Source organism: Panthera tigris, chromosome D3, assembly GCF_018350195.1.
Source record: "Panthera tigris isolate Pti1 chromosome D3, P.tigris_Pti1_mat1.1, whole genome shotgun sequence".
Taxonomy (NCBI): Eukaryota; Metazoa; Chordata; class Mammalia; order Carnivora; family Felidae; genus Panthera; species Panthera tigris.
This window is the reverse complement of record NC_056671.1, coordinates 37,221,065-37,245,651: the sequence shown is the minus strand read 5'-3', so window position 1 is coordinate 37,245,651 and position 24,587 is coordinate 37,221,065. Positions and strand designations below refer to the sequence as shown.

At 42.7% G+C, this 24,587-nt stretch overlaps 1 protein-coding gene and 2 long non-coding RNA genes across 8 annotated transcripts in view; 2 read left to right on the top strand and 1 right to left on the bottom strand.

Moving 5' to 3' along the window:
• Window positions 1-11,704, top strand: part of ARHGAP28 (Rho GTPase activating protein 28) — a 203,899-nt gene extending 192,195 nt beyond the window's left edge. The window contains exons 20-21 of the transcript XR_006210106.1: window positions 2,017-2,110; window positions 11,630-11,704. The gene's annotated coding sequence lies outside the window, so the exon portion shown is untranslated. The remainder of the gene's footprint in view (window positions 1-2,016; window positions 2,111-11,629) is intronic.
• Window positions 3,724-16,751, bottom strand: LOC122232717. Of its 6 annotated transcripts, none has more exons than XR_006210107.1 (5): window positions 16,350-16,541; window positions 15,810-15,872; window positions 12,009-12,149; window positions 9,702-10,605; window positions 3,724-4,375 (listed from the first exon to the last, which is right to left on the bottom strand). It is a non-coding gene; the product is annotated as an uncharacterized LOC122232717 (long non-coding RNA). The 6 variants fall into 6 exon arrangements; XR_006210112.1 differs by lacking the exon at window positions 3,724-4,375 and adding an exon at window positions 16,704-16,751 and having other exon boundaries at window positions 10,118-10,605; window positions 16,350-16,448; XR_006210111.1 differs by lacking the exon at window positions 3,724-4,375 and adding an exon at window positions 16,570-16,631 and having other exon boundaries at window positions 10,118-10,605; window positions 16,350-16,448.
• LOC122232718 overlaps window positions 16,735-24,587 on the top strand; it is a 53,026-nt gene continuing 45,173 nt past the window's right edge. Inside the window, exon 1 of the long non-coding RNA XR_006210114.1 lies at window positions 16,735-17,150. This is a non-coding gene — a long non-coding RNA (uncharacterized LOC122232718). The remainder of the gene's footprint in view (window positions 17,151-24,587) is intronic.

The following is a 24,587-nucleotide window of genomic DNA, read 5'->3' as shown; positions in this document are numbered from 1 at the left end:
GCTGGATGGTGGCCTTGTGCAAAACCCATGTGGCACTATAGTAATGGATGGTTATGATGTTGTTTTTAATGTGTCTTTAAAAAACAACAACAAAAAAAACAAAAACTTTTTCAATGGATACAGAAAAGACATTTGACAAAATTCAGTACTAATTCATGATATTTTTTTGTAAATTCAACATTTTACAGTATATCTTGTGCTAAAGGCAAGAAAGAAAGGCAAAAGATTAAAAAGAAAGCAGTCTCTATTTGGAAATGATATGAGTATTTATATGGAAAAGGCTGAATATCTTCAACTATTAGAACTAGTAAGATAATTAAGCACGGTCATGGCATATAAGGCTATTACGTAAAAATCAATAGTATTTTTTTTGAAGGTTTTTAATTTATTTGAGAGAGAGAGAGCACACGCACACATGGGAATGTGAGCAAGCAGGGGAGGGGCAGAGAGAGAGGGAGACAGAGAATCCCAAACAGGCCCCATGCTGTCAGTGTAGCACGAGGTGGGGCTTGATCTCACAAACTCTGAGATCATGATCTGAGCCGAAATCAAGAGTTGGACACTTAACCGACTGAACCACCCAGGTGCTCCAAAATCAATTGTATTTTTTATATTAGCAAACAATTGGAAAATAAAGGTTTTAACTTCCATTTCCCATAGCATCAAGAAAGTTTATGGAAAAACTAAAACATACTTTTGGTAGAAATTAAAGAATAGCTAAATAAATGTATAGACAGATCATGTTTCTGCGTGGGAAGAGATGGATGGAAGAACATTGGCAAGATGTCCGTTCCCCACAAATAGATCTGTAGATTTAATGCAATCCCAATCATAACACCAGTAGGCTTTTTAGGTAGAAATTGGCAAACTAATTATAAAATTTATATGGAAATGCAAAGGATCTAGAACATCTAAAGTAATCTTACCCCAAAAAGAGAACCAAGTTACATTTAGAATGAGGGATTTCAAGACTTACTATAAAGCTACAGCTATTAAGATAATATGATACAATATGAAGGTCAACACCTACATCAATGAAACAAAACAGCACAGAAGGAGGTGCTCACTTACATCATCATTTGATTTTTAGCACAGGTGCCAAAGTAACCCTATGGAGAAAGGAAACTTTCTGCAGAAGGGGCTAGGGCAACTAGATATACATATCACAAATTCATCCAAAGTGGATCAGAGTATTAATTATAATGCTCGAAACAATGATGCCTTCAGAAGAAAACACAGGAGACTAGCTTTGTGACTTGGGAATAGGCAAAGCTTTCTTAGGAACAGAAAGCAACACTTTTAAAAGAAAACAAAATTTGCTAAATTAGACTTCAACAAAATTTAAAACTGCTGCTTATCCAAAGGGACCATTAAGAAATCAAGCAAACCACAGATTAGGAAAATAGATATTTGTAAAGTATATGTTTGACAAAAGACGGACATTCAGGATATATAAAGAATTCTCTAATGAAAAACAAGCACATTTTTGAAAAGGGCATAAGACTTGAACAGATACTTACATGAAAGGAGATAACACAAATGGCTAATAAGCAGATACAAACACATTCAACATCGTGTGTCATTAGGGAAATGCAAAACAAACCACAAGGAGATACCACTACATACCCACCAGAATGATTAAAATTAAACAGATTGATCACTTTGAGGGTGGAAGAATCAGAACTCTTATACTTGCTGCTATAAAGTAGGGCAGCCATTTTGGAAAGGGTCTAGCAGTTTCTCTCAGACCAATTATACAACTACCAGCTGCTGAGTACAGATAACAACATAAATGAATCTCAGAAACATTATGCTGAGTGAAAGAAGCCAGACACAAAAGATACATACTGTACAATTCCATTGACATGAAATGGTAGGACCGGCAGCACTAATAAGTGAGAGGGGAGAAAACCTAGAACGATGGAGCCTCTATGGGGGTGGGTATGGAGACTGGGTGGAAGGGGCATGGGGCCTTTCCAGGGAATGAAAACATTCTATATGTGCCATCCAATACAGGACCACTGGCCAGGCCACATGGGCATGTTGAACACTTGGAATGTGACTAGTCTGAATGGAGATGTGTTCCAAATACACACCAGATTTTGAAGACGTAAGTAGGAAAGAATATAAAACATCTCATTAGTAATATTTTACTATTACATGTTAGATTCTAATATTTTGTATGTTTAAAATGATGTGTTAGTAAAATAAATTTCAGCAGTTTCTGTTTACTTTTTTAATGTAACTACTAGAAAATTCTAAGTTATATATGTGACTTGCATTACATTTCTATGGGATAGTATTGTTTTATATTTTGATAAGTGTTTGGGTTACAAAGATGTATAATATTTGTCAAAACTCAGTGAATGCTTACTTACTATTCCTGCATTTCATTATATGTAAATGCTACCTCAAAAGACAATAATTTGCAAATAAGAAATATTGAACTTAAGGTAATGATATGCATCCTGGGGCATCTCGGGGGAAGTGTATCGGTGTCTGTAATTTATTATTGTGAAATGTGTAAAGATAAGATAGATTGATGAATCAATAGAAAGACAGATATGCTTCAGGCCAAATATAGTAAAATACTTCCGATGGAAGGGCAGTAGGTATACCAGCATTCAACGTAATATTCTCTACGCTTGAAATTTTCTGTAGAATTTTGAAAAAAAAAATTCTTAACATAAAAACATAAAAGCAGATTAAAGAGAATCAGGACTTTGGGCAATGCTGGGGTTCCCCTTAGATGTTTCTTTTTATCTTCCCCATAGTAAATTACACTTGCTCTGGGCGGGGGGGGGGGGGGTGAGAAGCAAAGGGAATGAGGAGAGTATGCTTTTGAAAAGTTTTATCTGAACTATGTCAACTAGCAAGCATGTGTATTTTTAACAATTTGCTTATGAGCTTATAGGTAACAGTAATTCATTCCGAGTATTTGCTTAGCAACCTCACCGTAAGTTCCTTCACTGTGCAGCTGCGGGCCGGTGCTGGGGCGTAACTTGTGTCCTTAAATGACAGGGGCTTCTCTCCCATCAGTGGCCCGCACTCACTACATCTCACTCCACGCCACCCCAGGGCTCCAACCCAATGACTTAACAACGATCTGAACATAGAAGTACCAAAATCAGGGGCGCCTGGGTAGCTCAGTCGGTTAAGCGTCCGACTTTGGCTCAGGTCATGATCTCACAGTCCGTGAGTTCGAGCCCTGCGTCAGGCCCTGTGCTGACGGCTTGGAGTCTGGAGCCTGCTTTGGATTCTATGTCTCCCTCTCTCTGCCCCTCCTCCACTCATGCTCTGTTTCTCTGACTCTCAAAAATGAATAAATGCTAAAAAAAAAAAAAAAAAGTACCAAAATCAATAAGAACATACCCATCACTAATAATCAGTGAATCCACCACTCTACTAATCCATTGCCAAACAGGGTTGCAGAAGCTATTTTGTAGTGTCCTAAATCTTTCAATGATGCAACAACTTTTTATTTTATTTATTTACTTTTTAATGTTTATTTTTTTATTTTGAGAGAGAAAAAGAGTGCGCATGAGTGGAGGAAGGACAGAGAGAGGGAGAGGGAGAGAATCCCAAGCAGGCTCTGCACTGTCAGCCCAGGGCCCGACGTGGGGCTCTAACCCACAAACTGTGAGATCATGACCTGAGCTGAAATCAAGAGTCAGATGCTTAAGCCACCCAGATCTGAGCCACCCAGATGCCCCATTGCTTTTTATTTTAAAGGAGTGACTTATTGCTTCAGTTTAAATAACAGATGTTTTGGAAATAGTTACAAAGTAACCTGCCAGTTCTAACAAGCAAGCCACAGTTATTCCATTCTCAATTATATTATCAGTTATATAATCTCTAACACTACAACTCTTGATTCAGCAATACAATAGTTCAAGAAGTATTATATAGTGATGCATATAATAAACACAAAATATACTGAACATAAAAATTGAACACCCTCCATGTCAGCTTAGCAAGTTAACATCACTCCATGACATTTTGCCCATAGTTATAACCAAAAGGTTCACAAACAAACAAATCTCAGGACACCTGTGTGCCATTAGCAACCTCTATTTAAAGGAACGTAAGAATTTACAAATTTCAAAAGCTTGCTTGACAAGCAACAGATAACAACAACAAATAACAGTAACTCGCTCATCTTTTGGACACCATGTAAAATCATTATGCGGAGATTTCAAAGAGGTCACCATGGAGCAGTCGCAGGTGTTTCTCTGACGTTGGGTCTTCTTCCTCCGTAATTCATACAGAGGGATGAGTCTGAGGAATTATTTTTTCTTTGGTCTTTCTGTACCCAATAGATCCAGAACCACATATCCACACACTGCACTGCCCATTATGTGGAGGCAAGGGTTTTCTGTTCCAGGAGGAGAAGGTTACAAAACTCATGGTTTGAAAGCATAGATCTGCGTCATAAGATCTACCTTTTACTAAAAACAATGCTCCCCAGTAGTACAACTAACATATTCTCTTACCAGGTTCCCAGAAGCAAGAAGCCAGAAAGTTAACCTAAGGTCAGATTTCCACAGAGACAGAGAAAAGGTCACGTCAACCCTTTTTTTTTTTTTTTTTTTTTTTTATAGTCTTTCCCTCCATAATGTATGTTCAACCCAATTAGCATACAAATATACAAGGAATACATATATGATCATTAGGATTTGGCTTTTTCCATCAGACAGCAATCTTCCCTTCATCTCTTTACCAATCCATTTACTGTATATCCAATTAATCTTAATAGAGCTCCAATTATCTTTATCCTAGAGATGTTGGATTTTTACATCAACTAAGAGTACATGAGAGTTGAACCCATCAAATCTTGGTGCTGCAAAATTTTTATCCAGTTTAGCAAAAATATCCCCCTTTAAAACATTCCATACTTAGCATGTCTCAAAGTGAATTTTTAAATCTCTATGCCAAAATCCATTCTAACCATATGTTAGTTTTTTAAGATCTCAGTTAAGAGCAACAGTTTTTAGTTCCTCAAGTCAAAACTCTTGAGTCCCTTGGATCCTTTCTTGTCACAGCCCACATCAACCCTTTGGTAAACCATGGGGGTGACCAAGTTTGAAAGCATAGCCACATCCCAGTCCTAAATGAACACAGGTAGGCCCAAGTCCTTCTGGCTTGAACTTGTCAACATTTAGATTTTGTCATTTTACCTCTAAAAATAGCCTGTCATTATCCTAGAGAACATTCCACTTTCCTGGTGTCTGTCACTGGACAGCAGCAGAGGATTCGGGTTCTATCCCAGTACCAGTTGGTGCCAGCTGAGCTGCAGTATAGTTGAGGTTTCGTTGCTGTCGTTGTCCTCTTGTGTTGGAACTGAACTCTCCAGCAGACAGAAGTTCTTCAGATCACTCCCTCACACGGGGACTGGGGGATGAAGGGCCTTTAAAGCTTTTCCCAAGGCCATGGTTGAAGTCAGGCGCCCTGTGGTCACACACCCAGGAGCACATTGGGGGACTTTGGGGTGACTGGGAGAGAGGTGGGCAGGGAGCACTTCCTCATGCTCCTCCCTGCATCTCAGATGCCTATGCCCTAGGTAGGCACGTGGCACTCCATTTGCTTTTTTGAAACTCTCCTGGAGTGGGCAGAGGGCTCTGAGCCCCCCAGTATAGATGGGGAGCCCGAGTGGGGCTGGCACTATCTCTGCTGCTCACTGCTAGATTCAAGCCCCAAATGTGGGGACTATATGCTTCTAGAAGGGCTGCATCTATTTCTTGCAGCTCAAAGGCCCTCCTTGTCTTTCTCAGCTTCTCTCAAGGTGAACAGACTGGGTTGTCTCTTTTTGAGTCTCTTTCCCACACAATACACAAATATGGCTTCATTCCAAATGGTTCATTTATTCCCTTGGATGTAACTCCTGGCACAGAGAATGGACACTGAAAAACAAATGGATGTGCTTTCCCCACCCTTTCTCTTTCTTGGGGCATCAGGTTAATCTGTTGGGAAGATTAATGGATTTGTCCTCCCATGGTACAGATTCTTGCCTTGTTGCAATGAGGCTTTTTTTTTTTTTCCTGTTCCATGGCTAATGAAGCGGTCATTCCTAGGCACCCCGTTAACCTCTTCAAGGACACATCTAGATTATCTATTCCCATGGTTCTTCACTAGGGAGTGCATGCTGTCTTCTTTTGGCCATCCCAGAATGTTCTGAGCCCAGTTGTAATTTCTGTTGGATCAACTGTGCCAGGGAAGGCAAGGGAGTTACCTCAATTCCAAAGATCTCTGGCAAAGCATACAAGCAGATGGAAAAGAATCAGGAGTTCCAGAGATGCTAGGGGCTCCCATAAGACGTTTCTCTTACCTTTCTGGTGGTAAATGACGTGTTTTCTGACAGTCCAGAGAGAAGTTGGAAAAGGGTAAAAAGGGTACTGTTTAACATTTTAAGTTTATTTATTTTGAAAGAGAGAGGGTGAGTAAGCATGAGCAGGGGAGGGCAGAGAGAGAGAGGGAGAGAATCCCAAGCAGGCTCTTCACTGTAAGCACAGAGCCAGACATGGAACTCAAACTCACAAACCACGAGATCATGACATGAGCTGAAGTCAGACGCTTAACCGAGCCACCCAAGTGCCCCTGACTAAAAAGGAATTTTAAATACATGGAAAAATACGAATTTCAAAACCGTGTTGTGTGAAAGAAATCAAACATTGAAGAGTATGTACTACACGATTCCATTCACCTGAAATTCAGCAGCAGAAGAAAATCTATAGTGATAGATTATCAGAAAAGTGATAGCCTCTTATACGAGGGGCTGACTGGAAATGGACCTGAGATAATTTTGTTGGATCCTCCACAATCAGGCCCGACCTGCCTAGTACTCTTTCCCATTACACCAGGGTCCCTGTTTCAACTAGGGAACTTAGATCTCTCATGTGCTAATACCACCCACCCTGTCCGCGACAGTCCCCTTACTACAGTGAAAGTACTTTGTCCGCTGGGCTGTTAGAAGTGCTCCTATTATACAGCCTACAAATACTAGTTATAGGAACCTTTTTAGAGCCTTCCCGTTCCTTTCTACCCCACTGTACCATAACTTAGCCCTTTACTTGATAGTGTTTTAAGGTGCACATACGCCTTTTGGTCCTAGCGATCTAGTTATTTTGAGAGTGTGTGTGAGCAGGGGAAGGGCAGGAGAAAGAGAATATCAAGCAGGTTCTCTGTACTGTCAGGGCAGGGCTGGACGCGGGCTCAATCTCATGAATCATGAGATCATGACCCAAGCTGAAATCAAGAGCCAGATGTTTAACCGACTGAGCCACCCAGATGCCCTGGTCCTAGCAATTTTCATAGAGCATTTTCTCCATTTTCATCTTGCCATCCAGTTCAAGTGCTAAGTTAGCACTTAATTGATAAACATTTGATAAATGTTCAGTATTTAATCATGTCTCATTCCTAAATAGCAGGAATGTTAAGAGACAGCTGCATAGATGGACTGGATATATTCAGTCTATCTAATCTTTTATCATAGAAGACCTATTTGTTGGGCCCTATCCTCCTGGCAAAGAAGGCTTTGTTTTTAGGAGCTTTGACACAAATCGAAGTACCTGGGAAATGAATGCCTTGACAACTTCAGTGGTATTTCTCGGGGACTCGAGGGATTGACGAGCAATAGAAGGGACTAAGAAAATTGTAATTGAATATAACTTCTTTCATTGCTCTGCTCCTTTCATTTTGAAACGTGGGTGATTGCTACCAGCTAGCAACCATTCTTCATCTAGCACACATTTCCCCTCCAGGAGCTTATGAGAAAATAGCCATCTTGTTTTATAATGTCAGGATAAAATGAGAATATCAACTAAAGCTAAAACTGTGAGGAAACTGGAAGAAAAACTGGGGAAAAATGAACAAAGATTTAGTGAAAAAATACACTGGAGAATAAAAAGGGAAGTCTATGGGATACAATTGTAATGGGTCCTGTTTTTTTCCATAATTGATTAATTAACCAGTATTTCATTGAGGATCTTCACATCTGGATCCAAAAGTAACATTGGCTCTGTAAATGTCATAATTTCCTTACCTTGTCTCGGAGCTGGGATTATACCAGACTTGCTGAATGGGAAGAGTAGCTTTCCCACTTTTTGTCTTCAACTTTGAAATAGCGTGTTAGAGGTTTAAGAGGAGGGTGGGAAGAGAGGGGTTGCAAAGGGGCATGAGGAAACATTTGGGGGTGATATGTCCAGTATCTTGAATGTGGTGATGGTTGCAGGGAGGTATACGCATGCTAAAACACATCAAACTGTACACTTTAAATATGTGAAGTTTATTGTATGTCAATTATACCTCAGTAAAGCTGTAAAAAACATTAGGCCTGGGCTCTGTGCTTGGACCCTGAAACATGGCGGCGGTACGTTGAATTCCCATGCCAAATGGACCCTGGGAGAGAGCCGTGCTTTGCCCACTGCCATTAATGAGAAAACGCCAGAAAAGGCTTACCGTAGGGAAAATATTAAGATCATTAGACTGTCAAGAAGGACAGTCGAGAATATCTCCTGTGAAAAACGATAATTTCCAGTGGAACAATTTCTGGAAAGAGGCAGGATCTTTGTGTGCTCCTTCCCAGTATTTCAGACAGTACAAGATGCCTCAGGCTAACGATTTCAAAGCTGGTTTGAAAGGGAAGTGTGTTACCTTCACACTGTTTCTTCAGCATGTACTGCTACAGTCGTCGGAATTACAGGTGCCAGATCACAGTTAGCACTGGATCACAGTGACAATGGAAATGACTTTAGGAGGCCTATAGGTTGCTTGGACACACAACCTGTTGGGACACGTGGGGGTATAAATAGGGCTTTGCTTTAGCCTTCCTCAAGTTCCAGATGAATGTGTCAGCTCAGCCAATGTTCCTTTTATGAATTCTAAATGGATCTGAAACCACAATTTGACCTTCTTTAGGAAGCAACTACCAAAGCCAGCCTTAAATAATTTAAGAGGGGAATGAAACTTGAAGCGCTAGACAAAAAGAACCCTATCTGATCTTCCCTGCAACTGCTATAGGTGTTAGAAGAGATGAAGTTTACATTGCCTTTGACAGATACAGAGGAACTTTTGTTACTGCTATAGAACAATTCTGCAACAGGAAGTATGAGCTCCTTCCAGAGAGACGGTGTGGTCAACGCTGTCCACACAGAAAACTGCTCCCGGTGTGGACCCACGTGGCGCAGTCAGCTGAGTGACTGACTTCAGCGCAGGTCATGATCTTGTGGTTCATGAGTTCAAGCCCCACATTGGGCTCACTGCTATCAGAGCAGAACCCGTTTCAGATCCTCTGTCCCCCTGTCTCTGCCCCTTCCCCTGCTTGCTCACTCTCTCTCTCTCTCAAAAATATTTAAAAAAAAAAAACAAAGAAAACTGCTTCCAACCACCAGCACAGTGGGTCAAGAAAGCAGACAGTTTAAACCACCCACACAGATTTCAGTCCCCAAGAGGGGTAAGTTTCTTAAACATGTTTTCCCAACAAAAATCGGCATGCATGGTCTTATAAAAAGGCCTAAAATTAGGAAAGAAAGGGTTTTTAGAAAGTCTTCCCATTTTGTGCTCTCTTGCATCTTGGGCTTGCATAAAGTTGCTAGACAGAGCCCCTGGCCTTCCATTTGGCAAAGGGGGACATTGCTCAGACAACCCTCGCAAGGATGTCTGCCTTCTGTGACTCTGGAAATGAACGGGGAAACTCCAGCGCTCACCTGGATCAGAAGAGGGCCCCTGCAGATGCCCACACTTGCTGGCTGGCCCCTGGGGTAGAGTGCTTGATGGTGCCCTCCAAACCAGACCGATCATGGATTCTTCCCCAGAGGAGACGTGGCTGCTGCCTCCTCTGGGGGAAAATGCTCTATCCATCTTCCTTTAGTGAGGAACACTTGCTCAAGATAAACTGATCAAAATAAACCAGTAAAAGAAGACATATCAGGACACAGAGGTGCGAAATGACATGCCAGAAGCCTCCACCTGAAGCTAGCCTGCTTCCCCCAATACCCCACGATAGAGCTACATGCACCAGAGGCAGAAGTTTTGTCTGAAGAGGAAATGACATGCGAGCGTTCATGAAGAGCAAAGACAGTCTTAAAAACCTACTAATGAAACAAACTCTCCAAGCCCCATCTGGAGAAACTGCGTGAACTCTCACATTTACTATAGGAATTCTTTTTGGCCTGTGTCAGCTACGACCAGCTCATCACTGATCCTGAATCAGCTGTCACTGAGGTCTACCAAGGACAATTGTCTGAAGTCAGGAAAATCCACACACAGAGGAGAACGGAAGTCCCAGGTCAATACCTGGGCCTGGTCTGTGGAAGAACGAACACAATTTGCGAAAGAGTTCCTCACACTTCGGTGCTCCTCAAAAAGCTCGCCGGTGGGCATGAGGCTATTGAAGGTTCCGCTGTGACCGCGGAGGTGGGGATACAGTGATGAAATACAGGAGACTGAGGGTAAGGCCAGCATTAAAGCCCAGCCGCGACCTCAGAGGACCTGACGATCCGTAAGAACTCCGTGTCTGTTCAGACTGCGCGGGTTTCTGGTATACTGATGCCTTCTCATTTGGGGGTGTGTTTGTTCCCCGAAGCGGTCTTCCTTTATCAGAAGATTCCCCTGAAAATTGTAAGGCTCGTATTATAATCTACTTCTCTAAAAGCTCCCAGAAGTAGGAGTACTAGCATACTCCCATCGGGTACTTCTTTGTATCTTTAAAATTTTTTTAATTGTACCCTTTACAATTACACTTTATTTGGGAAACTGGAAAAAGGCTTATTTTGGCAAGACTTACCCATAGAACGGAGCCCCAAAGGATAAAATGTCAGGGATTAACAAGTTCTAGAAATAAGTCCACAAAAGCATTAGCTTCGAAGAAAATTTGAAGGTGTAACTAAATCGTGGTTTCGCTACCTGCCACTATTGCCCTTTGAGGCCCGCTAGTTCTGTGTCATGGGGGGCTCTTCTGGGCGTGGGAGGCTGGTTAGCAGCCTCCCTGGTCTTTACCCACTCGACGCCAGTAGCACGGCCCCTTCTCCCTCAGTTGTGACAACCAAAGTATTTCCAGACAAATGTCCCCTGTGGGACAAAACCGCCCCTTGCTGAGAATCACTGAAATGCATCTCTTTCATGCATGTGATATCTGTCTGGTGGTATCGTATTCTATTCATGTTCTATTTGTTTCCAGAGAGCAAAGAGCCATATAGATTACTTTCCTTGATGTTATTTCTCTCTCTCTCTCTCTCTCTTTTTTTTTTTTTTTTTTTTTTAAGAAAAAGCTTATAAGCTTTGGGAAAGAAAAAAGAAATTTAGATCTGTTTTGCATTCAGAGCCTCTACCATTAGGCTGGAAAATGTAAAAGTGGGCCATTCTGCCCTGTGTTTCTGGAAAGGCTCAAAAGGAAAGTACATTTGCAAAGTATTTTTCACAAGAGGCTTTGTGAACAGCTGTAACTATGAAAGCCCCAGATACCTTTAAGAGGATGATGGGCAGGTCTTACGGATTAATCTGTGAGACTCGAAAGGAGAGATGTAATTACTATTTTAGAAAAATCACTTCACTGTCTGTGGAGACCTCATAGATGTAATGACTGTCACGCAGGGCACTGTACAAAACCATTAACAAACTTATTCCTTCCCTCCAGGAGCGTGGAGTCCCAAACGGATGAAATCATGCACCTATCGTCCGTCCTTCCATGTCCCGCCCTCCTCCTTTGCTGACCGGAAGGGTGTTCACCAATATTCACTTTGGACAGCCTGCTCTGCCTGAGGACAGAATTTGAGATTCTTCTTCCACTTCCACAAGGTCAGGGTCTGGGCTGCTGGGCAGGAGCAGTGGAATGACACAGCTTCTGTACTATCAAAGGCACTAAAAGGTGTTTTATCAGCTCGACATTAGTGGTTAGACCTTTCCCACTCCATCAGAGTAGATGATTGGGATTTGGTAGTAGGCATGTCTAATGTTTCCTAACTGCTCTGTTACTGGTGGTAGGGAGAAAAAAATCCTGAATATTAAGCGCCCACCTTGCCAATTACAATCTCTAATACAATGGCATCCACTTTGGCAATGCTGATATCCAGAACGAGGCCATTCTCTGAGGCGGTATGAAAATCCAGCGTGATGTTTACATCCCACTGGACGTTGTAGCTTTTCTTGACTGGCACCTAACAAAGATAACCCTGAGATGAAGTAAATGTAGCTTTTGAAGAAGACACCCCCAATCATTGGGGCTGAGCGAGACTAGCGCAAGAACTGACATATCTTTTCTCCTCTATTGCCAAGTAAGCATTTGGTACCCAGCAGAGGTTAGCATTTTTGACAAGTGCCAATCATCAATTCCAGGACAATATTATTCAAAGTGCGGTCTGCAGGGGTGCCTGGGTGGCTCAGTTGGGTAAGCATCCAATTCTTGGGTTTTGGCTCTGTTTGTGGGATCGAGCCCCACATCGGGCTCTGCGCTGACAGCTAGGAGTCTGCTTGGGATTCTCTCTCTTCCCGTCTCTCTCTTTGCCCCTTCCCGACCCCCTCGCTCTCTCACTCTCTCTTTCAACAGATAAAGTTAAAAACAACAACAACAACAAAGTCCAACACAATGTAGGCAGAAAGAACAGGAGGAAGCTTTAAGAAATGTGTATGTAATAATGTGATATATTTCCCCAAAGCCCCAGGACATGATTGATGAACTCAACTCACTGAATAGGATACAGAGCAGTTTCGGTGGAACTTGAGTGGTACATGCATGTGACAGGGGCTGTATACTTGTGCACAGGAGGACCGCCTCACGCTTCCTATCATTTTAAGATTTGTCAGCTATAATCCAACATCGTTGTTATAATCATTTTGACTTTTAATTACGACTTTTAATGTAAATACACACATATTTGGTAGCTGTACTAGGCAAGTAAATTTGTCTGACAAAGTGCTAAAACCATAATGTGATTTATGGAAAAGTACTAATGAGTCGTGAATGAAACGGATCCGTAAGTGACATTTACTTACCAAACAAATCCAAAACAAAAAAAAAGTCTTTGAGAAAGAGAGTTTTGAATCAAGAGGCTGACAGAGCAAATGCTCCGTATTACACTATAAGCATTAAAGCTTTTGGGGGCTTCCGAGAAAACTGCTCCTCAGGCTGCTAAAACTAAAAATCCACTGATAATTACTGGAAGATTAGCAAATGATTGCATCAGAGATGCTTGCTGAGAAGCATTAGGTGAAACACAGGAAAAAAATGGGGCTCAAGAATCATTTTCCAATCACATGAGTTCAGAAACCGGCTGTTAAGAATTAATACCAACCATAAAATACATAATGGTGCCTGTTTTTCACTGCAACTTGGCAGCCACACAGATCTTGCTAAAATGAATTAATTTGAACACAATAGTAAAATGGTAGGATTCTCCCCGCCCCTCTCCCCACCCCCACCTAGCTTTATTGCTAAAAGCAACGAACTCTGTACTGAAGAAAACCATGAAGGATTACATTGTCAACAAATGTGCTTGGAGTTTAAGTTTTGAGTAGGAACGTGCTCTGATGGGACCCCTGCAATGAGAGAAAAGCACTTTGTAAGTTACCCAGATGGAGAGCTTGCAACTGACCATAATCAGTCTCCATCTCCCTTCATGGAGAAACGTCTTGCTATGAAAAATGTCAGCTTCACTAAAAAGTATGCTTAGTGATGCAGCAAAAACTAATGTAAATTGAAGATTATTATAAAAGTGTAAAATTAAAATTATAAATTAAAATTATAAAAAATGTAATAATATGGAAGTTGAATCATGACAGGTACCACATGCTGAATTAGGATCTTTATGGAGCAAGAAAGCTGTGTCAAGAATGTCTGAACTGTAAGGCAAATTCGTGTCATAGGTTTCTACAAAATAAGAAGCTAATTTGGTTCTAATTTTTTAAAGTGTACATTAGATAGTCTTGCTTATTTGCTGCTATCTTCAGTATTTTAATGGTTTTTATACTTCCATGCAAAGAAGTATGGCAACATGTTTCGCCAGTAAATACCTGTTTGAAAGGGAAAAATAAAAGCTTGGAAGAATATACCTTTACAGATTTTTGACATGTTCCATCACTTAATAATGACTGTCAGTGAAGTAGGTGATGAACTTAATATTGCCAATCGGCAAAGTTACATCTTACAAGTTTGACAAAATGCTTTAAATTTTATCTTTTCATTACAAGAACAGGCATATGTAAGAAAATCATGGTTCTGCCTTTTATTGAAAGGTGATTTCAATAAAACTATGAAATAAATTGTGGAACTAGTTGATGGACTGAAAATGAGTTGTGAAAATTTTCATTTTGGATCTAAGTTAAAAATGAGTATCTTGAACTTGCTGAAATTAACCTCCTCTTACACTGCAATCAACATACCTCTATGAGATTAGTTTCTCTAATGAGCTTTCAAAAAAAAATTTTTTAATGTTTATTTTTGAGAGAGAGACAGTGTGTGAGTAGGGGAGGGATAGAGAGAGAGGGAGACACAGAATCCGAAGCAGGCTCCAGGCTCTGAGCTGTCAGCACAGAGCCCGACACGAGGCTCGAACTCACAAACCATGATCATGACCTGAGCCGTAGTCAGATGCTTAACCAACTGAGCCACCCAGGTGCCCCAAACCCAAATTAATTTTAGATAAATTAACAAGAAGTAAACACATTTGTGGAATGAAAAAAATGCTGCAAGCATAGTAGGGATTCTTTGTCACATCTGTATCCATACTTTCAATGAATGTGCACTGGTTTTAAAATTTTTTTTTCCTGTTTTATTTATTCTTATGGTTAATAAAATGCAGGTTCATTCTGTGGTCTTTGATTCAGAAAACTGGGTATGTATTATGTCTGTTTTTTCATTTCATTTTTCTAGTAAATCATTTTTATAGTATTTTACGAAAAGATCAGTCCACTACAGATAGGAAATTTTTAAAAATTAAAACTGGTCGTTCATTATAGACAATTTGAGAGACAAATTGCTTAATATTACGTCTTCCCACAACTCTCCTCTATGCCCTTTTTAATCTAGAGTTTTCATCTCTTTGTTTCTAGGCACCTCCCCTCAATCTTTTCCCCCCCACCTCAAGGGATATTTACATGTTGACAGGACTCTTTTATAGGTAAAAAGGCTACTTAAGGCTGAGAAATTAAGCTATAATAACGAAAAGCCTGTGTAGGTAGAGTCGATTATTGGAATCAGCAAATCTCACTGTTGGAGTTAGAGGAAATATAGCTCAGTGTCTTGCCTAAATTTGGAGTTGGTTCTATAAAATACTGATAACAACAACAAAACCCACAGGATTTAGGTTTTATAGTGCAGTGCTGAGAGAATAGACTCTGGGGTCAGTCTGAATACATTGAGGCCTGGATTCTGCTCCAACCTGCTGAAAAGCCTTGGGCAAATTACTTAACTTCTCTGATAGCAGCCATAGTCTCTTCATTTGTAAAACGAGGCTAATAACAATACCTACCAGAAACAGTTGATGTAAGGATGAAATGAGACTGCATGTGGAAAACCCCTTCATATTCTCAGCTGGGAGTCAGTAATTTTTAGCTCTTGTCACCCTTACTGTGCAAAGCATTTTCACAGCGGCCATCAAAGTCAACCTCCGCCACAGCTATGAGGTAGCAGGGAAAATATCCTTATCAACATTTCAGAAGTGAGGAAATGCAGCCTTGTAGAAATAAATGACCAACTCAAAACCAGAAGCAGAGACACTTCTCATTTCCAAAACCATGCTCTTTCCACCGTGGGGCTCATCCTTCCCTGCCAGTGATGGCCTAATCCCAGGAATGGGGTGTTCTGTCAGCTCAATCCTTACCTCCCCAATCACGTCTAAATTGGTCTCCTCGCAGCTTCCATCTGTTGGGTCTGGCCGTGCCCTCTGAAGCAAGAGAATAAAAAAAGTATAGGACACCTCGAATCCCAAAGAGAGCTTGTCTGCTCCCAACTCCACACTAAACGGCTGGAGCCTCCCGCCGGAGGGGCCACAGCCCAGGCTCCCCACCACCCTCAGCTGCCCCCATCTGCCCCCATCTGGAGACTGGGCGTCCTTTTGCTGCCCACAACCTCTCCCCAAGTTCCCGAGTCTCTGAGAAACTCCCACTAAGAGATCAGGGGGCCACATAAGCGGGGCCCGTTCCAGCGCTGCCTGCACACACTCCTGTCCCCTCTTGATCGCTTTCTCTCTCTAAGGCCATCTGGGTAAATAGAATTATTTTTACTCCGCTCTCCAATCTACTGAAAGAGAGATTATGAAAGGATGACAACTAGCTTCACCAGCAATCCCGCTGATGCCTCAGCAATCACTTTCGACACCTCTTGGTGAAAAACCACTGTTCGAAGCTTCTCTCCCCCGCACCTCTCAGGACTCGCAGTGGTCTGGCCTCTCTCTTTACGGAATAACCCACGTTGAAGCAGACCTTGATTGTAGCTTGGGGTGGCTGCGGTTCCCTGCTTTCTACAGAATCGGACACAAGCTTGATATGAATAACCCTGACCCCAGGTGTGAGCCCCAAATTTCACAACCCTCCCAACCGCCGCGCCAACGGCCACCAACCACCGCGCCAACGGCCACCAACCGCTGCAGGTCGACCCGCCCACTCGGCTCAGCTGCCACGCCCACGGCCAGGCTGGCCCCGCCCCCGCCGGCACTGTTTCCCCCGCTCTCTGACCCCGCCCCTCTGGTGCATATAGGCCCCTCCCACTCCCTCACCCGCCAGGCCGACTGCCAGTCAGACTCCACCCCCGCCGGGCGCTATGGTTTCCAAGCCGCGCTCCACGCCCAAGTCCCGCCCTAGCCCTCAGCTGGCGCTGCCTTTCTCCTCATGGCCGGTGTTGGCCAGCCTGCCCGCCATTAACAGCCGGATGGGCCTGAGAGTCGACGCTTCCAGTGCCTGGGCGCGTCCTTGTCCTCGCCTCACCACGGCGGCCCAAACGGCGTGGCTCTGAAGGACTCTGCCCCGTGTTTTCCCGCTCTCTGTGTGCTTAAAGAGAGCGAACGGGCGGAGAGAACGGCGAATCTGCAGAACCCCGCGGGGCCGCATATTCCTTCAAGAGTCCGAGGAAGCCGACCCGAGGGACGGGCGCAGGGCTGGCTGTGGCGTGGTCGCTGCCGTCGCGCCCTCGGCCGGATCGTGTGACTCCTGAGACCCGGGACCCGGTGAGCAGGCGGACGGGTCGGGGGACGGTGGTACCCCGGCCGCCCCCGGGGCCAGACCGTCTGGGGTTCCCAGGGTACCACGGGGGTTCCCGCCCGTGGGTACCGTTCCCGCCGAGGACCGTTCAGGGCCTGGCAGTGCCCGGGCCTCGGTGCGGAGATCCCGGCGGGGCCGCGGCTGGTGGTGTGAGGGGCAGGCCGGGCTCCGGGAGCGGGGGAGGAGCTTGGGGTGAGGCTGGGCGTCCGTGATGAAACCCGCACCGAAGCGCAGCTGCTTCCCTGGCCGAGTGTGGGCCGCCCACTTCCTGCAAGAGCCACGGTGCTTGCGGTAGGAATGGTGTGTGTCGGCGAGTGCCTGGGGCAAGTGGGTGAGCCATCCACAGCAGCCGCCCCGGCGTGCACAGCCGCCCGCTGCCCAGTGGCCGAATCATTATAGATTCGCGCGGTGGCCTAGGCCGGTTAACCTGGGACCCATGGACATGGAAACTCCATGGAAGTAAGTTGGAAAAAGCGAGGTGGGAATTGGAGACAGAATTGCCAGAAAGAACTTTCATGTTTCTCGGGATGTGTGGTGCTTTCCCGCCCTCCTCATTTTAGAATCTTTGCACAATCTGCCCAGCAACCTTTTAGTCTACCCCCCCCACCGCAACTCCCGCCTCTCCCCCCCCCCCCCCACCATGCCAGGCATAGTACTTCCTGGTCACCGTTCAGAAATCAACACTTAGCATCGCTTTCTCACAGGAAGCCTACTCTGTCCCCCCAGAGTACCAGTTAGATCAGGTCCTCCTTTCATAGGCTTGTGTATGTAGCACCCATCTTAGTCCCTCTGGCTCCTGTGGCAAAAATGCCGTAGACTGGGTGGCTTATAAACAACAAAGTTACTTCTCATTTCTGGAGGCTGGAAGTCCAAGATGAAGTGCCATCATGGTTAGTAATGTCCCTGTTCTAGGTGGCTGACTTCACCTTATGTCCTCGAATGGTTGAAGAAGGCAAGGGCCTACCTGCTCACTACTCCCCCTTCCCGGTTCCCCCTGCCGGGGGGGGGGGGGGGCTTTTTTTTTTTTTTTATAAGGACACTAGTCTCATTGATGAGGGCTCCACCATGATGACATAATTACCTCCCAAAGGCCCCCACCTCTTAATACCATCACTTTGCGTTAGCTTTAAGGGTATATGTCGGAGGGACACATTCTCTATTTTGTTAGTGCTCTTCAGAGTTTGTCATCATGATGTTTTGAGATTTCTTTTTAAAACTTGATGTCTCACTTATCCCACTCCCCACACACAGGAGAGAAAACTCCATGACAGTGGGGGCAAATAACCTGTTTTGCTTAAGGTGGAGTCCCTAACATCTAACCCAGTGGCTGGCATGGGGTAGTTGCTCGTTAAATATTGAATGAATGAATGTAGTCTTTAACACCTTGAAAGTATAATGATAATCTTGTGACTGCCTTTTTTTTTTTTTTTTTTTTTTCTGCTGTTTATTATCTACATCTGATGATCCCGGAGAGCCATTTATGGACTAAACAAACCTTCCCCAGGAGTATCTTGATTAATGTTGCTTAAAGAAAACTTTGTCAGCTGTGATTAAGGAGCTAGGTTGATGTTGCCAAAGGTCTTAGAACAATGTTCAGGTTACTTATGCTCCCTGTTACTAGGTGTGAAACATTTCATGAAGGATTTTGACACTGAACCTTCCTTCTCTGTAAGATGGGAAAACTTACACTTTCCTGCTTGCTGCATGAAACCATTATGGTAAAATGAGATTATATACATAAGAGCATTTTGAAAATTCTGGAACTCTGAACTCTAGAAATTTAAAGAAATATTTTGTTATTATTCTTTTTCAGTAATTGATCCAGGCCCCACTTCTCTACATTATGGTTTGTTTACAGGTTATGTTACTCATAGAACATGAAAATGTTCTCCTTGCTTTTAAATTTTGGTTTCTTTTTTTTTTTTTTTAAGTTTTTATTTACTTTGAGAGAGAGAGAGAGAGAACAGAGAAGGGGCAGAGAGAGTGAATCCCAAGCTCCTTCCACACTGTCAGCGCAGAGCCAGATGTGGGGCTCAAACTCAGAACCGTGAGATCATGACCAGGCCGAAAATCAAGAGTCAGATACTTAACCAACTGAATCACCCAGGTACCCGGGTTTCTTCTTAAAGGTACTTGCAGATGCACCCAATCTTTTTATTGTCTGTGCCAGAGCTAAGCTCTTAATGTTTTATTGGCATGCTATATTAGCATGCAGTGTAATGCGCATTTCCTTTTGTTAGTTGCCCCTGGAAGGCAAAAAACAAAAACACAGGTATAAAATGTGCCGTTCTTGACTAATTGACACATAATATTTAAAAGCACTTCCAACTTGGGGCGCCTGGGTGGCTCAGTCGGTTGAGCGTCCGACTTCGGCTCAGGTCATGATCTCACAGTTTGTGAGTTCGATCCCCGCATCAGGCTCTGTGCTGACCGCTTGCTCAGAGCCTGGAACCTGCTTCAGATTCTGTGTCTCCTTCTCTCTCTGCCCCTCCCCCGCTCACACTTTGTCTCACTCTGTTTCTCAAAAATAAATCAATGTAAAAAAAAAATTAAAAAAAAAAATAAAAGCAATTGCAACTTGAAAGTTTCTGCAGAATGCTGACCAATGTTCACCTGATAAAACCCATGAGACACCTTTACAATCAGGCATAAGTGTTACATTTTTTCTCATTTACATGATATATATAGTACCTGTAGATTTTTCACAAGCCTTACTTCTCCTTTTTTTATACACATTTCCTTACTTTATAATCTTTTAAATGAATATGTGTATATATATAAGTATACAATCTCATGCTTAGTATGGTAATTAACAGCAAGGGAATAGGGAGAAGTATACAGATAGGAAAACCTCTATTGAAGTTTCACTCTGGCACCTACCAGCTGTATAAGTAAGTGCAAGTTAATTTCTATAAATGTCTCAGTCTAAAGCTGCAAGGGTGAAGGATGGCCAGGTAGAAAGTACTGATGTCCCAGAGAAAAGGAGGGGGTGGGGTCTGGGATCTACATGGCTTATGCAAGTTAGGGCTGGGAGTTTGTTTGCACTGGCATAGAAGAGGTTAAATAGTGGTAAGAGAAAAAGTGAAAAAAAGGTCACTGTTGGCTAACCATTCAGCGGGTGGGAGAAACTGGAACCGATAGGAATTAGGCTAAGGTCTGGGTAAAAATAGCTGATGCTGTTTTCCTAACAAAGACATCAGAACTTGTGGACAAGTACAAAGGAATTTATGTGGATAGTATTACTAAATATATAATTTGTGGTTGGAGAAAATACGGTACTTACAGTAGCTACAGTATGGGAATGATCATTGGGGTAGGCTTGAGGAGATGGCCTTGGTGGTCATCTTCTCCCTTGTCCTTGTACTAATAATACTTCTGCCATATGTTTGCCTTGAGCATCTGTTTCTTTTGAGCATTCACTTATGATTTTCTCATAGTTTTCCTTTCCCAGATACTCTTTAGCCTTTAAATACCCAGAACTTTCTTATACTTCTAAAGCCTGCCCTTCCATGTCTTTATCGTAACAAGACTTTTCTCCTTTAAGCCTGGACTGAGAAATTATATCATCCATGAAAGAACTGAAGTAAGAATTGATAAAGTGTGGAGATGACATCAGAGGTTCACAGTTTAGATGATTGTTTTGTTATATAGGGATATAACTTAAGAATAGCCATATGGAAGAGATGGATAGAGCAAGTGCCCTCTCCAGGCATGCCACTCTCCCCAGCTCTCCACATGTTCACCAATCCAGAAACTCCCCGATTTAAATGTTAATCTCATCCAAGAACACCCTCATAGAAACACCCAGAGTAATAATTGGCCAAATATCTGGGCACACTGTAGCCGAGTCAAATTGACATGTAAAATTAACCATGAAAGCACCTGAATGTTGTCAGATACTTTCCTGTGTCAATTGAGATGGCGTTATTTTTTCCCTTCATTCGGTTAATGGGGTATGATATATTGATTGACTTTCATATGTTGATCCCTCCTTGCAATCCAGGAATAAAGGCTACTTGATCAGGTTGTATAAACCTTTAATATATTGTTGAATCCAGTTTAAAGTTAGTATTTTGTTGAGGATTATTGTATCAATATCAGTAAGGGTTATTGCTCTGTAATTTTCTTGTAGTATCTTTGGCTTTTATATCAGGGTAATGCTGGCCTCTTGGAATGAGTTAAGAAGTGTTACCTCCTCTTCTATTTTTTAACTGTGTGGTTGGTCAAAGAAATGGTAGAAACACAAAACACAACAGGCGCCGTGCCAGAACTAATGATTCCTCGAAGGAGTCATTTCCGATTTTTGCAATCACATATATTGTATCAACAGCTTTTAATTAAGAGTCACTGCCTAAGATTGGGGAAATGACAAAGTTTAAGATGAACAATAATGCAATTGATAGGGAGCTCTTTGCAATGCAAGAGATACCCTAAAGTAAACCATGATTAATTGCCAGTTGTATAAGAGGCAATAATTCAGAAGTAGAGGAGAAAATTAGAAGTGGGCTGGGAGGAATTCACAGAAGAAGAAGAATTTAGAATTTCATATGCAGGGAGATAGCAGCTCTAAATTAATGCTGGAAAAGTAGAACAGGCAAGAATAATGAAGAGAGAATGAACCAAGACATATTCATGGACAGCAAAGAACCCATTTGGGCTGGACAGAGGGTTCAGGAGGTAAGGAGTTTGAGATGGTTCTCTATAGGCTGTAGAGGGCTTGGAGCTCTAGGAGGGTGGAACTTACCTCATAGAGCTGCCTGAGAGGCTAGAAGAGGCTAAGTGATATGGTCAAGGAGTATTTTTATCAGTGCGAGGTGGCTGCACAGAGCAGAGTCCTTGAGCTGAAAGAGATTGATACCAAGGTCATAGGACAGATGAAGTCAGGAGGGCATGATTTGGTCTGATTTTTTCACTGCCCTAGTGCCAGTGCCTTTTGTATAGTTGGTGCTTGACATTTATTGAATGAATGAAAAAAGACATAAACTGCAATGTAAATAAAGATGAAAATGCAAAGAACATTTTGAAGGAAGGAACAGTAGTACTGAGTGGTTGGAGAGGAGTATCAAGAGTATCTTAATATTTCAGGGGATCTGAGTGGCTCAGTCGGTTAAGTGTCCGCCTTTGGCTCAGGTCAGGATCTCACGGTTTGTGGGTTTGAGCCCTGCGATGGGCCCTGTGCTGACAGCTTAGAGCAGGGAGCCTGTTACGGATTCTGTGTCTCCCTCTCTCTCTGTCCCTCCCCTGCTCGCACTCTGTCTCTCTCAAAAATGAACAAATATTAACAAAAAAATTTTTTAATAAAAAGATTATCTTAACATTTCTAACAATGGGAGGAGACTGAAAGGGCGGGCCTACGCCGGCTGACTCCATCTTGTTCTGTGTCCTCCACCTTGAGTGACTATGTCCCCGACATGACCCCTTTTCCGGGAAAATCACAGAAACCTCAGACCGACCGCGCCTCCTCCCCTTGAGTAACCTCCCGCTCACCCGTTCAAACTTCCTGATCAAAACACACCCAGCGACCTGCATAACAGGACTCCGACCCTTCCCCAGCCAATCGGCCGAGGCCACAGCCATTACCTCACCAACTGCCCCTAGACCCCTATAAAACCTTTGTGCTTTTGAAACTCGCTCTCTCTCCCTGGTATCTCACCGCTGCGTCGGTGCAGGTAGGGGATTGAGCTCGAGCTAGCTCGAATAAAGGTTCTTTTGCTTTTGCATCGGACTCGGCTCCCTAGCGGTCTTTGGGGATCACGAATTCTGGGCATAACAGAGACCTTATGACCTACTGAGAGAATGACAGTAGCACCAGTAAAAATTGGGAAATCCAGAAGTGAAACCAATTAGGAGAGCTAGAGGCGGGGAGGATATAGGCCCATTTAGACAAAGTGAGTTTGAGGCACTGGGTGACTTATCCAAGTAGAAAGGTCTAGTAGACAACAGAAACCGGATTTTGAATTTTTTTTTTTTCAACGTTTTTTATTTATTTTTGGGACAGAGAGAGACAGAGCATGAACGGGGGAGGGGCAGAGAGAGAGGGAGACACAGAATCGGATACAGGCTCCAGGCTCCGAGCCATCAGCCCAGAGCCCGACGCGGGGCTCGAACTCACGGACCGCGAGATCGTGACCTGGCTGAAGTCAGACGCTTAACCGACTGCGCCACCCAGGCACCCCAAAACCGGATTTTGAAGAAGTGAGGACTATGAATATTGATTTTTTTAACCTTTCAGAATACTTTGAATCTAGGTTATATTTTAAACTTTAGGCATAGATCAGATCTAACTTAAAAACAGTAAACAGAAAAATAAAGTCAGTGTTGGAAATTTGAGGAGCATCCACATTTAGGTGATTGGAAGTGAAATATATTGAAATTTATATGTGAAAAACACACCCTGAATGACTACAGAGTGTTAAGTTACAGCAAAAATAGAATTTTAGTATACATGATTAAGAACATATAATACTAAGAGTGATAGTGATTGATGATCTGAAATGACTGAAATGAGTTCCCAATGATTGAAGATCAGACTTGTAAGAGAATAAAAAATAACTAAAATCAAGAACCATATTTTATTTTCCTGTGGAAAAGTGCCCACATAGCAATAAATATTCTTTTACCCAGCCTTGTATTTACCTCTATCCCAACCCCACTCCTTCCAAAATTCTCAGGATTCATCCCCTGGCATAGTCTCCTGGTTTCTGCATGGGTCTATTAGGTCCAAGTAGAATTCTATTTATTTTAAAAATTTTCTTCCAGTGTTTTGAGTCAAATCACACAAGCCTTTTATCTGTTCTTACCTGCTGTTTGTATCGGTTTAAAATGACTACCCTGAGGCTTAGCCATGTACTTAATTAAAAATTCATTTCTCATTGCTTCATAGGTAGGAAATTAATTGGAGAAATCTGAAACACATGGAAATTTGTAGATAATAAACACAATTTCCAATTACCAAGTCAGCACTAATCACAAAATATTTCACTTAATGAAGAACTGTGAACCCCCAGTTCCCTGGTCACTCATGGCATGTGAAAACATTCCCTGTAAGAATATCCACATTCTGCTGTGCCCAGTGTTATCTGCATGCTTTGAGGTATCAAGTTCAAATGTCCACATGGAATTTGGATTGGGCCTGTTGTTAATAGCTAAATAGACTAAAGGGAGAGGAGTGGGGGATGTCACGTTTTTGGGCTTTTTTTCCTTTCATTACACTTTTATTTTTTTTGAAGTATACTTAACATACAGTTTTATATTAGTTTCAGATGTACAATAAAATGATTCAACAATTCTGTACATTATCAGTGTTCATCAAGATAAGAACTAGACTTTATTTCACCCACCCTCCCCACCCCTCTCTTCTGGCAGTCACCATGTTCTCTGTATTTAAGAGTCTGTTTTTGGTT